This window comes from Mirounga angustirostris, unplaced genomic scaffold, assembly GCF_029215605.1.
Source record: "Mirounga angustirostris isolate CCGP_5_RB_7025 unplaced genomic scaffold, mMirAng1.0.hap1 SCAF_2, whole genome shotgun sequence".
Taxonomy (NCBI): domain Eukaryota; kingdom Metazoa; phylum Chordata; class Mammalia; order Carnivora; family Phocidae; genus Mirounga; species Mirounga angustirostris.
In genome coordinates, this window is record NW_026991710.1 from 27,679,513 (window position 1) to 27,696,353 (window position 16,841).

The following is a 16,841-nucleotide window of genomic DNA, read 5'->3' on the forward strand; positions in this document are numbered from 1 at the left end:
ATTCCTATACAGGATATCTATTTTAAAACTAATTCCATACACAAATTTAAATAATTATCTAGGATACTTATACCTAAGAAATAATTATTATATGACTAATAAGTCCCCATCCTCTTTTTTTCCCTCATCCTCACTTTTTAAAAATTCCACAATACATATCTGTTAATTTAGATTAAAATGCGTTTATTCTCTTCTGTCTATTCTTATGAGTACTCATTCTATTAATCAAGGCAGGAATTATAAAGACATCGATGCAGGAATTACTTTCTCACTTATTCAATGAAAACAGGGAAGAAATGTATTGTATTTATTCAATTGAAATAAATGGCAGAGAAGGGGAAGATAAGTTAATTGGCCTATTACAAAGTCTTTTAGAATAAGAAATTAACAATTGAATTGCATATGTATTTTACTTTTAGTGTGCCAGAGAAATACGGAATTGAAATTTATATCTCAGAAGGTCTGTAGGAATAGGAATAGAGTCATTTACTAAATTATTAAATTGTACTCTAAGTCATTAGCTTAAAAGTCTATTGGATCAATCTATGCTATCACAGGATTCTTTCCGTATTAATATTCTTTTCAGACTCTTCCACACAGTTTCTGAAGGTTATAAAGGGCTTAAAAATGACATCATAAAGGGACACATTGTTTTCTTACAGGTTAGTCTACACGCAGGACAGAATTACAGGTGAAGCAGGAAAAATACTTCACTTCATCACATATCCACTTTATAGTGATTTCTTTTCTATACTTCCTCTGTTACATGAGGCAGTGGGAACATAAGCTCTAAGTGCACCTATGTTAATGAGATAGGATAGTGTTCACTTTATCCCTTATCTTGTTTTATTTATTTATTTATTTATTTATTTATTTATTTATTTATTTTCTTATTTATTTATTTAAACCACCTTCCATGGTTAGGCTTTAGCTTGACTTGATAGAAAATAGGTCATATTTTTAGTCACTCTGTTGATATGTTTGTATATAAAGGACGTTGACTACTGGTTATCAGAATTTTCTTCTTGAATCAGTAAGAGCTGTATAGCTTTTCTTGAATTTCCCATAGATATCCACTTTCACAATACCCAAAGCTGAGCTCATTACTGTTTCTCAGAACGTGCCCTTTTCCTTTATTTCCCATGTTGGTGAATGATACTATCATTTAATTAAAGCCCTGGAGTCTTCCTAGATATATTTAGATTACTTCACTAGATTTTAAACTGGGTTTCTTGTCCAATAACATTCAAATCCATTCTATTATTATTGCATCATATTTCTAAAATTGAAATCCATTCATAATATTCCCTTGTTTAAGGTAGTAAGGATGTCCCAATATTCAAAAGCTACAGTTAAAAATCTTTGACATATAAGGATCTTCATCATATGATTTTTGCTTAAAGTTTCTCTCTACTCTTCATATATACTTGTTAAAATTATGTTAAGCTGCTAGGAACAAAAACTCAAAAATAGATTTTTTTAAAAGCAAATATCAGTTTATTTCTCATTAAAAAAACAAACAAACAAAACAAAACAAAACAAAACAAAACAAAACAACAAATCCAACTGTCTGAATCCCAGGCACCAAGATGGAAAAGAGGGCAAAGAAGGTTATGTTACTTCCTTAAAGATTCTTTCAGATGGCAAAAAACTGATCTCCACTTGCATATCTTTGGCCAGAACTTAGTTATGTAGCTTTACCTAGATTTAAAGAAAAACTTTATATTCTTGTGATTAAGAGAGTCAGAGAGCATTAACAGAGGAATAGAGAAAGAAAATTAATATTTGGTAGGCAACTAGAGATTTCACTACACCACTTCTAACCAAGATACATGGAATGATTTGCATTCTGAACATATCATGTTTCATGGAGATTCACGATACTCTGCCTAGAATTCCTTATTCTTAGAATGCAGCTAAATTTTATGCATTCCTCAGATTCAACTGGAGTCTCTCCAAGAAACTTTCTGTGATATTGTCAGTCTTATTTACTAGGTTAGTACTTTATTTACACCTATTACTATCACCACTCCTCACTCTACATTATGAAGATATTTAAGTATCCATTTATGAATTTATGTTATCATTGCTTGTTCCACTAAATTTTATATTCTTACATATTTAAACTCAAAATCAAGGCCTTACTGGAATTATAATAAACATAAGAAAATATGAGATACTAGAAAAGCTAATGAGGAAGGAATTTTTCACCCTCACATGAATCTGAGAGAAGACAAGAATCAAATTCTGGGAAGTGTTATTTTACATACGTTATCTTTCAAGTCTTGTCAGTTTTTATAAGATGGCCTGTAAAAAAAAAAAAAGCCTTTTAACCATAAGTCTCATTTTTTTCTATATGAAATAAGAACTAAACTCTTTTGTGTTTCATTTTGGGTTTTGGTTCAATAATTGTGATATAAAATTAAAATCTAATGCCTTTTTCTAAATTAAAATGTATGGAAAATATAAAAACCTCTTGTCAAAGAGTAAGTGTTTATATCCATTGGACATTTTACATGATTGCTTTATTTAGTTTCTCAAGCCCTGCTGGAAAGAAAGAACTGATTATGTATGATTGCATAGTATATCTTACTGGAGAAAAATCTATTATGCTGCCACCAATGGGGTCATCCATAAAATGTAGGATCTGTGCTGACCCTAAGAATGAGACTCACTGGGTTAGATATGTAGCAATAGATCTATAGCAAAAGGCAGATTGCTTCTAAAAGAGAGATGGGAGCCGAGTAGAAGTAACCTTAGTGATAGAGAAGAGGAATGTGACCCTGCCCCAAATTGGTTGCATTTAGATGGCAGCAAAATATGAACCAAATAGGTATGTAAGAAAGAGAGAAAAGACTACCATGAGCAAAGAAAATAGTAAAGTTCCCTTACCAGGTAAAAACACATTGCCATAAAAAACACAGTTCTACATGCCACTCAATTTTAAGAAGATTGTTGATGATTATATTTTGAGTATTAACTTTGTGTATAATATTCATGTCATGCTCAAATATTAGCAAATAAACAATGAATCACGCCTAAATCCTTGATAAAATCTCCCATACTTACACATCCTTTAGGAAATGCATTTTTTTAAATAATTGGAGGTGTAAGTGTCCCTAAATCTGAAGTTGTCCCCATTAGTGATTAACACTTTCTTTTCCATTCTTGTTTATCTTAATAGTATCTGAGATGTTTAATGTATAATAACTTCTAGACATTTTACTTTTTTTCATTTTGACTAAATGAAAATAGAGCTCGGAATTACCAATATAAAATTATATCATAAGGAAATGGAAAAATAGCCTTTAGATATTCCTACTCATGGCCAGGCCAAAAAGAATAACATGAAAATAACTGATTTGATATAAGAAAAGTAATTCTAAATACGAGCGCTAAGTATTATATACACCAAATCTTTATTAGATTTAAGCAATTAATATTTGGTAAAAAATAAATGGTAATATGCCACTTTTAAGGTCAACTTAAAACTGAATTTAGTGGGTGGGAAAATAACGTGTATTCAAATGCCAAAATAAAATATTTTAGGGAGAATGGTCCCATAACATTAGAGATTAAGGTATTTTTATAGTACTTTATAAGCTTCTTTTATATAAGCAATACCTGGAGGGCATGTTGATAGTAATCATTTTAGTTAATTACTGAAGGTTCCCTAAGACCCTGGGGTGGGTTGTGGGCTATGGACCTTGGGTCTAGGGGGCTGTGGATTGGACTGTCTGTGCTCACATTGTATCTCCCACTCAATATGTGTGTGATTTTTGGCAGTTTTTTCAACTCTTAATATTTTAACTAGAACAAATCTAACTAGTTAAAATTATATGTAACTGAGAATATTTTATCTGTTTTCTAAATATTTCCATAATTTAGATTTCCCTTAGTTTAATTACTAAAAAAATAGTTGCTTGTCTAAGTTGTATATTCTTCTCCTTCTCCCACCCCCCCAAAAAATCATTGATTATAATGTAGTTTTGAGCACTTTTTTGAGCAAAAAACCCAAATTTTATCAGAATTTATCCCAACCTTATATAATGATTTAAGAGGTAAATTCCATAAAAGACTGATACCAATGCTTCTAATTTGACAGCTTCCTCCTAGCATATTAGGCAGTCTAGAATCACTGCATAGGAAGTTATCATAATGTAGCTCCAACATTTCAAAAAATATCAGGACAAACTAAGCTGACTTCTGAAATTCAAATAAATACAAATGAATGAATCTTAGATAAGACATTTGCCAAAGTGCACACTGTGTTTTCCTTGCACATGCCCGTGTCTTTGTGAATAGCTCTTTGTTAAGATTATCTTAAATTTTCTTAATTTGGTTATATCCTTTGTTATCAGCAGTGACCCTCACTGATTCAGTAACTAGTGTTAGAAGTGGCCCCATGCAACAAACTATAAAAACGGGAGTCTGATTTGGTTTCCTCATATATTCAAGCAGTACTGGGATAATTTCATATTTGGGGAAATATGACACATGTAATCCAAGGCATGCAGTATCATCATCATTATTCAAATCATTCCTGGTATAATATAGAATGAAATCTAGGAGGAGAGCAAGGTGCTAAGAATTTAAATGGCTGTGACAGTTGCCATAATAACAAGGATACATACAAATTTTAATAGGTGCTTGGTTTCTTCTGAAATTCCCAGAGAGCATATATAGGGGAAAAAAAAGAAAACTGAGAAGTTATGAAGATACAAATTGCAACCTGTATCAAGAGCCAGAAGACCTCCACAGCTTTGAGGGAGTTTCTATTCACTTATAATCACTAGGCAGATAGAGCTAAGAACTAAGCCAGCACAATCTTATTGTAAGGTCAGTGAAGTTGCAGTTGCTATTAAAGGCTAAATTCTGGCAAATCTCTTATGCTAAGGTAGGGGATGGCAAATTATGGCTCTCAAGCTACCACTTCTTTTGATAAATAAAGTGTTATTAGAGCAGTCACAACATTGGTTTACATGATACCAATTAGTTGACAGAGTTGAGTTGTTTCAAGACTGAGTAGGCCACAATAAAGTGTGTCTTATCTTGCCCTTTAAAGACAATGTCTGTGAACCCCTGTGCCATGGAAATGGCATTTGTGGAGAGTCAGTGGGGCTCTGATACATGGGATGGAGTCTTTGAGCAAATGTAGGTAAGTCTGAAAAATGCTAATCTCCAAAATCCATGAACTACCTTTACCTGTGAAGGTCTACCATGCCCACTTTTTAGGAAAGCATTCCATTTCAACATAAGAAACTTAAAATAGAGAAACAATTGCCTTATAAACATCCCATCACCTGTCATTAACACCAAGATGTACAAGGAGACCATGATTTTACACTGAAGAAAAACAAACTAACAACAACTACAACAATAAAACCCTAAAGACTGTTTCAACTTGTATTAGCAAGATCCTGAAGAGCTTTTGAGAAAGCGAGAGTTAGACAAAAGATAAAAAAATATGAGTTTCAGTTTGGAGAAATTTACTAACATGCATGCATTTCTCCAGGTTTTGGGGTTTCATGTGTTGGTTTGATCTGCTGAAAGTAATGTTCATAGTCTACTAGGTTAACTAATTGAGGCCTGGATTTAATGGTGACTTATAGTCAATAGTCAAACTGTTGGAATTTTTCTTATATACCATAGAGAAAGGAGTTTCAAGGCTCAAGAAATGAAAAAGTTGGAATTAATCTATTTCTAGCAACCTAATCAGCCACCTGCTAACCATCACCCCCAGAAGGGCCCAAAGGATACTGCCTTCCCCAAGGCATTCAGAATGTATTGACCTGGGACAATCAGCTTTTTTGGAAGAATTCTGTGGTTTCTGTCCTCTAGAATGGCTTGGGAATTGCAAAAATTAATGCCACCATATTGATGATAATTCGTACCACATGCTGAATTAACTTGCTGATTTAAGCAGTGAAACTGAGACACAGAATAAATTAACTTGCCCAAATTTACCCAGCAGGTTTAAAAGCAGAGGCAGGACCTAATCTAGGCAGTCGGAACCCAGAATCCCTGTTTGTAGCAAATATACGATATTGCCCTTCAGACAATGAGGAAGTTAGTCAATGGAAGTGAAAAGTGAGTGTCTGAAGTCTAAAATGGAGAAGAAACAGCATTTTATCCGATAAAAGAGTGAAATTTTCTAGTAGAGGAGGGATATGTGTTTTCACTGTAAGCAAGGATGAAATATTAAAAGATAATTAGGAATCTCAGAAACTTAACATACTAACTTTTGTTTTTGGCAAAACAAAAGGGTAAACTTGTGTTTTTATTTTATTTATTTTTTTTTTTTTTTGAAAGAGGGAGCAGAGCAATTTTCTGGTTTCACCGGCACATCATGAACTCAGTTTGATTATTTGGGCATTTTCAGCAAAATATTTTTATAGTAAGTGATGTTCCTTTGAGTCATATACATTCCCATAAAATGCCAGTTACATCATGCATATGGAAAATTGGGGGCTCTGATGACTATTATGAAATAAATGAGATATTTTAGTCTATGAAGTAATTGGATATCTCAACTATAGACGTAAACTACCAAGTTTAGGGGACTGGATTCTAATCATGGCATTGCATGTAGAGTGCAAAGAAGTTTATCTGTTTATGACCTAGGTAATAAATTTGCTACCCTAGGGTGGGAAGAAATTCTGTAAAGGAATTAAAAATTCTGAAACTTTCCTTTATGATCCCTAAAAATAATGGTCAGAGGGAAATCCATGTGAGGTATGTGGCTTCTATTTTCCCTGACATGAAGTTAGATGAATTGAGGAAAAAAGCAAAGGTGAAGGGACTTGTCTCAATCCTAGGAGAAGAATGACAGTAAGGATTTTGGATTACCGTGATTGGAAATGGAGGCAGGACCTGAGCACACAGTATCTTTCAATTAAAACAGGAGGAAACATTGTATTTAGTTTGTAATGGGCAATGTAATGCCTGAACAATGAAACTGCATATTAATATTTGAAAGTGACCAGAAAAGCTGTGGATCAGCCCAAGCATTAGTCAAAGTGAAGAAGGATAATTCAACTGATGTGGGGCTTAAAAGGACAATGAAGATTAAAAAAAAAAAAAAAAAAAAAAAAAGTAAAAAGCAAAGAGAAAGAGTGTTGCTCTTGATATGCACCTACTGGAGTCTGAGGCCTTAATAATAATAAAAGACTGGAAACTTCAGCTGCATGGTTGCATGCAATCCCTATAGGCAGGTCCTAGGTTATGTTTTATGCTTAGAACAGGTATTTGTCTCAAGAAACAGGCTCATCATCATTAATTTACTCTCAGTGAGTGGCAGAGCTTATCAGATACAAAAGAAAGAATTTCATTCTGGGTTTCCCTGACTCAGTAAGTCATTGCTCTCTATTTTAGCACTGCCCAGTTAATATAATAATCAATATCAATCTTTGGACCCAATTGACTACTTGGTTATTTTAATTGTCTATGAAAGCAGTTGAAATAAGAGCCCAATGAATGACATATGATACCTCAGTATAAACTTAGTCATCTCAAATTAGTCAAAGATAGCAGAAGAGCACAAAACCTAGGTCCTAGGTTGCTTTTTACCTTCCTAAGAAGATACTATGCAGCATGTATCCGACCACATTAGAATATATTTGATTCTGAACATTTTAAATCATGGGCTATTTGTAAGCATATTTTTATGCAGAACCAATTGTGCTAGTCATGGGAGCCTCGGGGGGAAAAACATGTTGGTGTTCTAAGAAAAAAAGTGTATTTAAAGTAAAGAGACCATGTTGAATTACTATACCTATATGAACACCATATGGAATGGCTTGTATGTAACAACTGATATATTTTTAGCATGTGAATCACAAAATAACCACTTTCAAAAATGTGTGAATGAAGAAATTCATCTTTTAGTCTGTAGGAGTTTATGCTAGTTAAGTCATATATGCTGCGTTATATATTAAACAACTATCGTACTCTCTTCTTAGCTACTTTATCTCAGTGTTATGTTTTGGTTAACTTATTATACGCAGTATGCACACATTTTTCTTGCATTATAACTGGCTACAGTATGCTAAGTCATTATTCAGAATAATGTATTATTCATTGTATTCGGTTACCTACGTTGAAGTGCTTCTGTATCTCCCTGTGTATGTTAGCTGGTAACAAAGGTTATCTAAAGGGGAGCCTATTTTACTTGCTATGATTAGGTTGAATGAAAAACAGTGCAGTACAATCTTGTTTTGGCTTTTCATGTAGATTATGAGAAACCATGATCAGTACACTGGTTCCCTACAAAATATGAAATGGAGAGAAAATGAACAAAATGTCAGGGTTATTGCTAATCTATTTTCATCTACACTCAGAAGTCCAAGTCCAACACTGGGAATTTTCATTTCTGGAAAATCTCATAGAGCTTAAGAGGGAATCTGAGAAGACTAACAAAGTGATAAATAAGTGTCATGTAAGATGTCCTGTTCTAGGAATACTTAATATTAAAAGGAAAGAAGGAAGAAGGACTTGATCTTGATATTTAGAATTTTATAGAGAATATTAAAAACTGAGCTTTGTTCATATACTGAATTATCCTTTCATATAGTTTTTTTTTTTTTAAGATTTTATTTATTTATTTGACAGAGACACAGTGAGAGAGGGAAGACAAGCAGGAGGAGTGGGAGAGGGAGAAGCAGGCTTCCCGCTGAGCAGGGAGCCTGATGTGGGGCTCTATCCCAGGACCCCGGGATCATGACCCGAGCTGAAGGCAGACGCTTAACGACTGAGCCACCCAGGCGCCCCTCCTTTCGTATAGTTTTTAACAGAGACACATGGAAATTCAGGAGTCATAAATGTTTAAACCTATTAAAGAAGCAATTGCTTTATGCTGAGTTATCCTATTTTCCTGAAAACAAACCTTCCATACAGTAACTGAGATAGATTTTTGTAGAACACAATTAAATTTTTCTCTCCTTTTAACGATTTAGGCTGGTATGGGGGAAAAATAATTTCACCATATTGCCTGGGATAAAACCTTTCCCTGAAAAAAATATTTGTGCGAAGGGGGAAAAATAAGGTAGAAGCAGACATTACTCAGTAAAGAATCAGGTTTTTCCCTTAAAAACAAATTTCATGGGTCTTCAGAATCTCTAGGGCCAATGTCAGCCTCTTATCTTTGTATGAATTACAAAGATGCATCTGTTCTGGAATAAAATACCTCACATGAGCCCAATAAGTAGAACAGAGACTGGATATGTGTCCCCACTAACCCTTGTCAAAACTGCAGAATGTTGCTGAATTATTCCAGCTCCAAGACCTCATTGTTGTTGTTTTTTTTTTTCTCTTGATCCAAGCATTTGATTCATTCATAAACATTTACATTTAAGGTATAATTATTCTTTCTATTTAAATTAAAATGTCTTAAAGAAAGGAACTAAATATTTCTTGGGTTGTACTAAAAAGGCAAAAGAAGGTGGTGTTTAATTACACAGTAATTTATTGTCAGTTTTTAAAACCTTCCAACAATACAAATAAACTAACCTCCTGTAAGCTGTTTCAGGAAATTAGAACAAATGGACTTCACGGGCATCAAACCACATCATCCTCACCCCACATAACATAATTGTTTATTCATGTTTGGTAACTAATTCCAATGTTCAATGTTCAATATTCTTGATAAAAGCATAACACTCACTCATTCAATAAAATTAGAAAGCATAAATATTTCTAAAATGGTTTTTGAATTTTGGTGTATGTTAATTTCATTATCAAGTTATTTAACAAATCTGTATTTGACAAATGTGTGTGTCATAATGCAATATTCAAAATACAAAGGTTTTTGATCACTTTGGCTTAGTTTAAATAGGCAATGATATGTGGCTTACTTTGCAAAAAATCCTCAGTTAAAGCTACAATAAAGCATTTAATCAATTTCAATGAATTCCATTTCCCAAACTTTCTTTTACAAACTTACTAAACTCATTTTTTAGTCCCTTCCATGTATGTAGGCATTAGGTTTGGCTTTTGATGTTAGGGATTAAAAAAGTGAATAAAAGTTAATCTCTGACCTTAAGGGACTCACAATTGGCTCTTGAAAACATAATTTTTACCAAAATGAGTTCTTGAGTTGAGTAAGAATGATCTTTGCTCTAATGCTTCCCTACAATAAATTGGTTACTCAGTGTATACCTATCTAACTCCAAAGTTAGCTTCAGAGGTACTGGTAGCTAAATTAGAGGTCTGTTTATATAGTTCTTCTGATTTCTGAATTGTTCCTACTACAATGGCATGTGCTTAATTTTTTTCCCCTATTATCTAGAGTAGTAGTTTAAAAAAGCAAATATAAATAATTTGGTTACAAGAAAACGTTTAAAAAAGAGAACGTGAAAAAGAAACAAATAAGCAACAAGAACAAAACCTAAAAGCCTTTCTTTTTTTTTTTTTTAAAGATTTTGTTTATTTATTTGGCAGAGAGAGACACAGCTAGAGAGGGAGCACAAGCAGGGGGAGTGGGAGACGGAGAAGCAGGCTTCCGGGCCAGCAGGGAACCTAATGCGGGGCTCCATCCCAGGGCCCTGGGATCATGACCTGAGCCTAAGGCAGACACTTAATGACTGAGCCACCCAGGCGCCCCCCTAAAAGCCTTTCTAATACCATTGATAAGAAATAAAATGCAAAATATCTGGTTGAAACAGTTTTTATCATTAATGGAAAAAAATGTTTATTAACTTCAAATAGATATATTTCTTTTCTTGAGTTTTGTACCATCAAATCAAATTAAATAGTGTTTACAAAACTTTACAGTTCAAAAATCATGGGGCTTTTACATTATATAAGTTATTTTGGGGAGAAAGCCGTTTAAAGTGATGGAAAGACCAGTAAAATGCTTTTGATAAATTAAAAAAAAAAAGTGTTTAACTTCTTTTAAAAACTGGACCAAGAAAATATGGTGATGATGAAGTAATAATGAAGAATTGAAACAGGAACTTTTTACCATCTGCCTTTGGTTCCTGCATTGTGCCTGTGAATAGCAGTAGTTACAGCCCTTAAGAATATTTCAGTGTGTTAACTTCAGAGAAATCTTAAACCTGGTATTTACCCCAAACCCAAAAAGCAGTGATTCAAATCATCCTTTAAAATTCCTAGATCTTGGGGTGCCTGAACTGGCTCAGCGGAACATGTGACTCTGGATCTCAAGGTTTTAGGTTCGAGCCCCACATTGGGTGTAGAGATTACTTAAAAATAAAATCTTTAAAATTCCTAGATCTTGGTGTCACTTTCATGGTTTTGCCTCCAGAGATTAGGTGATTTTTGTGCAATCTAGTGCTCAGGTGATCATCTGGTTTTCAGACTGTCTAAAATTTATAACTCCAGAGAAATACCTTATCCTAACCCTGAATTGTCCTTGAATGGAAGTTTGTAGAATCTGTATTTGTTATTGATTCTACCTCTCTTTTCATATTCTCTTTTGGTAACCTAGGGGAAACCCATATCAACACCTTTGTATCTATCTATATTTCTCTATAAAGTGTCAGTGAACAAAACTTTAGGTATTATAATTTCTAGAAGTATGATTGTTTGAGTTTTTAATTCATGAAGAATTAATAACTTATCATGAAGTCTCTGATTCTGTCCATAGTATACTTTGTCATTCTACATAGAAACTTCCCAGTTGTACAATAGACCTTAATTCATGGAAGTTTCCAGAAGTGTGGAGTGCATTATTTTGGAGATTAAATATATGATAAAAGAGGAGTTATTATGAATTTCCTATCTGACCTCCTAAAGAACCAGAGAAAATCTAATCTTCAAAACCACCCTTTGGATGATTATAACATAATTAAAAATTCTAGTCTCATTTGTGGAACTCTCAAAAATGAGAACTCTATGAAATCACATTTAGTAATGACCCAAGAAAAAGTGGGCCTCTCTACTCTGCAATTGTAGAAATACTAGAATAAATGCTTTCTTCAAAATTGTATAGAAACTATTCTATATCCGTTGGGAATCTGTCTTTAATTTGTCAAGTTCTAATTATTGTTTTATTTTCTTTTGTAGATTCAGTCCTCTTAAGTTTGCTCTACGCAAAGTTTTCCTTATTGCATGATAATTTTCCCCATCAAAAATTTGGCTTTAATCTATCCTAATCAGTAAGATCAGATTTTCTGTATTTTCTTATAATGCTTTGTTGATCTATTAGAATCCATTATAATTATTTTACTTTTTTTTTTTTTTTTTGCATAGTTGAGATAGAGGAAGAATTACCACATCTATGTTCTTGAATGTGATGTCTACTTCAAGAGATCACAAAGTAGCTTGGTTGTTTCTGTTGCCACATTTCATTGCAAGCTTGTATGTAATGTGCCTTCTATTATCACCCCTGGGTCTCTTTTGGCATTGAATACAAGTTTTACCTGCCCCTTGTATGGGCTGTTATTTTTTTCCTAGGTGCTTTACGTCGCTTGCATTTTTACAAGCTAACTCTTGAATTTGTACAACATTTCTCATATTTCTAACCTGTTTTAGTGCAGCTGTATTATTTTTGTTATTTTCTCTTTGTTAACCTGACCTGATTTAGAATAACCTGAAAAATAATGTTTATATCCTGATCTAGCTATTTTCTTGAGTTCTACCAATAGATTCAATATATATTTTTTTACTTGTATAATACAGAATGAAATTTTAAGTCAGTGTCTAGAATAACCCAAGTACAGTATAATCTTACACCTTTAAAATAAGAACTTGTGGGGCACCTCGGTGGCTCAGTCATTAAGCCTTTGCCTTCGGCTCAGGTCATGGTCCTAGGGTCCTGGGATCGAGGCCCGCATCGGGCTCCCTGCTCCTTGGGAGACTGCTTCTCCCTCTGCCTCTCTCTCTCTCTCTCTCTCTCTCTCTCTCTCTCTCTCTCTCTGTCTCCCTGCTCAGCGGGAAGCCTGCTTCTCCCTCTCCCACTCCCCCTGCTGGTGTTCCCTCTCTTGCTATGTCTTTTTCGGTCAAACAAATAAAATCTTAAAAAAATAAAATAAAATAAGAGCTTGATTTTAAAGTCATGGCTATGTAATTATTGTGAATGTACTTCCCTAAACATTTTTGCAGTATTTTTGAATATTTTATTTTTCATTATGTGGTAAAACAGCAAGCTGTAATTTGTAGCTCATAACCTTTTCTTACTAAATAAAAACATTCTATTCTTGAGTTTGGGAAAATAATCATCGTCAAGTTAGAGAAAACACTGTCAAATGGAATAAGTTATACCATGCAGATTATTTCTTTTACAATTGTTATTACTATGATTCCATACAGATGATATATTTGATATCAACTTAAATTTATCATAGGATATTCATATTTTGAAGCCATTTTTAAAGCCCCATCACATTTTGAATTAGCCCTATCACTGCTTTACAGCAAGATTTCTTGGTGGCTTCATTAGTATAATCTATTTTTAGAAATATTGTTCATATAGGTACTATTTGGCCATACTTCTTCTATTGTTTTGCTAAAGACATTGTAGGTGGAATGAAGGAATTTATTTGAAGAAAGCTTTTATGTAGGTTTTGTAGGAAGATTAGAATGTTCCAAACCTTATAATTGTTCATTTTCTCTGGAAAAATTAAGTCAAAACCATATGATGATGATGACTAAAATTTTTTGATTCAGTCTTGCAAACCGTTACTTGAACTACCGTGTTCCAAACTACAGACTTTGAAATTATGTGCAGCCAGTGAATGTCCTAATGTCACCACTTTTCACATCTTTCCCATCTTCTCTCCCTGCTCTTGATTTTATTAGACTCCTCAGACAAAAGTGTCTGCCTCCCATAAACAGGTTTAGACTTTCCCAGTTTCCCATTAAAATAAAACTAGAACAGAAACGCATATACAGGAAGGGTATTACATTTCTCATTAGTCCTGCTGCCTTACTCTCATTGGGCCTACCTTGATTTCCCTTTAGGAACTGGGCTTATGGAACAGTCTTTTTTCATGGTTGTCTTTACTGGCTTGACACACCATCTACGAGCCTTGCAGGTGAATGAACAGCTTGTAGTAAATGTTATTTCCTTTAGATAGCCCTCATTCTCTGAACTCTGATTTATCCAAATTCTTTAATAAATACTGGAAAAAACAGAGAGAATTTTCTTTCATTTTAACTCCTTTTTTAAAAAAAATGATATTTCCATGCTTATCATGGAAGGTCCACGTTTTAAAAATAAGTTTTCATGAGAAATTACAGGTACATAAAACTCAACATTAAAAAAAAAAAGTATTTAAAAACTTTTAATTATGTCCTAGTTTCTACTACTTCTCATTGAATCTTCAGATTTAATTATCTTTCCTCTATTCTCAGCTTTCTTGGAACAATTCTTGAATTGCATTTGTTTCTGCCAGATTTGTAAAATATAACTACCTTATTTGCTTTTGACTCTACACATTCACCACTGAGATTTTCAGTAGGTATTTTTTTTTATTTCTAAACTTTATTATGAAATATAAGCATACTTTAATTTATGAAGGGTGAATTTTTCTAAGTACAAAAAAAGAAATAAAACATTACTTTGAAGTACATCTCAGAGCTCACTCCTAAAATATTGTTTCCTGACAGTAGTGTTGACACTGATTTTCAGAAAAGAAGACATGGAAACCATTTTACTCCATAAACACCTCCTCTGGGACTTTTGTACAGCCTTTGCAATTGTGATTACTAATATCTGAGAGGGGGCTTAAAGAGGAAGGCATTTCTAATCCTATGGTATTTCTGTCAGGGATAGAAAATAAATTATGTTAGCATAACTAATCTTATTCTTTTTTAAAGACTTATAAAATTATCTATTCAGGAAATCACCCATTTTCTTTTGCCTAAGTGCTTTGAGTCCAAGGTCAATAGTATACTGCATTAATGAAATAAGCTTTTATTGAATGCTTCTTCCATGTCAAGCAAAGCACTGCTTGGTGTTATAGATGCAAGCCAGTCAAGATTTTCTTTGGAAGACTTTCTTTCTTTCTCTCTTCCTCTCTTCCTCTCTTCCTCCCTTCCTTCTTTCCTCCCTCCCTCCCTCCCTCCCTCCCTTCCTTGCTTCCTTCCTTCCTTCCTTCCTTCCTTCCTTCCTTCCTTCCCTGCATGATTCATATATTTTAACCCTGACTTTGAGAGAGAGAATGGTACCATCTTATTGCTGGAGTATGGAGTAAGATTGTCACACTGTGAGAAAAGTCAAGTTGAAGAAGATGATACTAGAGCATAGATGTTTGTGAGGAGGGAAGAATTTGTGGATTTCTTCTAATTATCACAAAAGGCCAGCCTCAAATTTATGGGTTGCTCATCTTTCATTTTAAGCAGCCATTTTTCCTGATCAGAATGTTAAATAAGACACTTTTTGCAAGCTTAAGACCCTTATTTTATGTTTCGTTGAAGAAATTCAAAAAATGTTTTAAAGACCCTATAAGTTCAATATATCTAAAACATTTCATTGCCACATTCACTATGATGCAAACATAACACGTTCAAAACTAAACCTACTTCAAATTAAAAAAAAAACAAACAACATTTAACCTCAATTTCTTGTCTTAGTTAATACCTTCAACCCAGTATTGCAATTTAGAATCTATGGAGACTTGCTTCCTTGTTGTTAAAATCCACCTTTACCACATTTTTAGGCAATGAGTTATACCTCAGAAATATCTCTGTAATGCAACTTCTTGCAGTTCTCATTAGCCTGAGTTTAGGTCAGGACTTAATTTTTACCCTATAACCAGACCCCCTTCTCAGTCTCTCTTTCCTCTGGCCCATATTCCATATTGCCTCTGTAATCTTTATAAAACTGTATCTGTCAGTTGCCCCATTACTTGAGAATTGTATGAGTTCACTAAAGCTGCTATAATAAAATACCACACACTGCGTAGTCGAAACAACAGCTATTTATTTTCTCACAGTTCTGGAGGCTAGAAGTCCAAGATCAAGGTGTCAGCGGGTTTGGTTTCTTCTGAGGCTCTCTTCTGGGCTTGCAGATGGCTGTCTTCTAGGTGTGTTCTCACATGGTCGTCCTTCAGTCTACATGTTGTCAATGTTCTAATTTCCTCTTCTTATAAAGATATCAGTCATACCGGATTAAAGCCCACCGATATGACCTTAATTTACTTTAATTACCATTTTAAAGGCTCTATCTTCAAATACAGTTGCATTCTAACATACGGGGAGTTAGGACTTCAACATATGAATTTGGGGGAGATACAACTCAGCCAATAACAATGACAAATTCTTTTCCCATGTACATGAGGCCTTTCTAATTTGGCCCTAATATATCTTTATTCTCATCCTTTTCAGTCTACTCTATTTACCTACATCTGTTCAAAATGAAATTATTTCTGTCTGAAGTGCCCTGTTAACACTACTCTGAGAAAACATCTATTCTTCTCTCAAATACTTTCCCAAATATTACCTCCCAAATGATAACACAATTCCCTACAAAGTAATGCCTTTGTTTATACAGATAATGAAATGTGGAGTCAAAGGTCATTAAGTTGTTTAAAGCTGGCCTCATTTCTGTATTTATTTTATACCCTTTTTTTCCATTCCTCTATTAGCCCACCTTTGTTTTATACTGTCTGGTTACATGTATCCTTCTAAATTGAATTAAATATTTATATGAGCTAGATGGGAGCTCATCTGAAGCTCCATGATGTGAGCATGGAAAATATGCTCACATATTTTATGAGCATATTAAGTGCCTACCTGGACACTGTGCTTATTGCTTAGGAGGCGATGATGACTGATTTCTACTCTCAAGGAGTTTATGCTTGCAATAAAACAAACTTACACATCTGTATTATAGAATCTTCCATGTTGTACTTTAATTTAGCTGTACACCTTTGTGTCTC